The 1,647-nt window shown below is 39.4% G+C and overlaps 1 long non-coding RNA gene across 1 annotated transcript; it reads right to left on the minus strand.

The window, feature by feature from the left end:
- Positions 1-39: 39 nt before the first annotated feature.
- On the minus strand, positions 40-1,506 carry LOC111668157 (uncharacterized). The gene is made up of 3 exons (XR_015438143.1): positions 1,489-1,506; positions 328-424; positions 40-171 (listed from the first exon to the last, which is right to left on the minus strand). It is a non-coding gene; the product is annotated as an uncharacterized LOC111668157 (long non-coding RNA).
- Between the last annotated feature and the right edge of the window lie 141 nt (positions 1,507-1,647).

Consider the following 1,647-nt stretch of genomic DNA (forward strand, 5'->3'; position numbering starts at 1 on the left):
GAAATGAAGCCCTGCATAATAGCCCAGTAGTCTAACCTTAGACACAAGTGCCCTTTGTGTGGCAAAACAGTGCTGGAGGTAGAGGGCGCTCTGGTTGCAGGCCATGCTGTGGAGCAGCACCTTCAGCACACCGCCCAAGATACTCTCCTTGGATTCTGTCACTGATACTGTCTGGATGAGGAGGGACACATATGCAGTTGTTACAAGAGCACATCTTGGTTTTTGTGTGCTGAAGTGTTAGACTAGATGACAACAACAATATCAGCATTTATGACTGTGCTCATGCATGATTGCATTTTGTATGGGTAAATGTAGAAAGTCTTGTACCTGTACAATGATCTCCAAAGTATCAAGAATAATTAAGTTGGCCTCCGTTGCAAGGTTACCATCAATAAGTGCTTCATGTTCCAACTCTGCCCTGGTCCTATAATTAATGAAGCAGAAGACACCGTCAAAAAATGATTAACAATTCCCAAATTGCGATGCTGATGATTTATCTTTCAATGATGCATGAGCTTCCAGGCGGTCACCAAATTCAAACCAATGCCCCTAATCACAAACGATGTAATAGTTTTGTGTGTGGTGAGAACCTTGGCCAATCTTCTAATTTCCTCAAAGTTTAATCAATGAAATCTTATTTTCATACAACTTTATCTATGAAAAATCCAATGTTACCCTGCAATCTACATTGACCACAACCATTTCAAATGATCCAGATGTACACAGTTGGGCTAATGCAATGACTTAAGAAATACAGATTTCAAGTCAGTGAATAGCTAAGTTATGGTCTGTAAATGGAACACAAGAGTTAAATGTTGTTTATCTACCGAGGGGTTCAAAAGTCTGCCAACAAGTGTACATGTTCTAAAATGTCTATGTTTGAGCACATGAAATTATAGCAGGACTGGGTTTTAGTTTTAATGTATCTCACTTTTATATTATTCAAATGAACACACACATAATCTATGACAAACAATAGCTATGGCTACAATTGTCTTGTTTTTTGCTTTAGCAGGAATCAGGGACACACGAGTCAGAACCCCAAAACAAGAAGCACACTGGTTAAAAAGCCAAAACAGACCCACTGCAACCACTACCAACCCTGAGACAGACATTGTTACCAGGACGGAGGAACTGATGGGATTGGGAGGGGGGTTCAAGGGTCAGAACCAAGATCAGGGGGTCTCTGTTGGTGCATTTATATACATGTGTGAACTTAGAGAGTTAAAATGGAGAAGAAATTAATTCATAATACGGCTGCATCAGTGGCTAGAGCACTAATGAATGAGCACAAAATGAATTACAATCATTTTCAAGACTTGTTCAAAGCCGAGTTCATGGGGAGGGAATTTAATACAGACTAATAAATTAATTTTTTGTCCATTTCAACTGTCTAACTTCCCAAATGCATAAGAATACTGCATAAATGAGGAACTAAAGCAGGGGAGAATTTGAAGGAGCACACAGCAAATGTGGACCATACAATACCTGACTGATCTGTGACTCCTACATAAACACACAGCAACATGAGAGAACAAATGGAAGTTAACAGAAAACAAAGGCTGGAGCTGAATTTATGAAATAACAGAAAAGAAAAGAGCTATCATATGACATAAACAGATACCACACACACACACACACACACAC

The sequence above is a fragment of the Seriola lalandi genome, unplaced genomic scaffold, assembly GCF_002814215.2.
Source record: "Seriola lalandi dorsalis isolate HSWRI2012SDOR001 ecotype SW California unplaced genomic scaffold, Sedor1 jcf7180002003908, whole genome shotgun sequence".
Classification (NCBI taxonomy): Eukaryota; Metazoa; Chordata; class Actinopteri; order Carangiformes; family Carangidae; genus Seriola; species Seriola lalandi.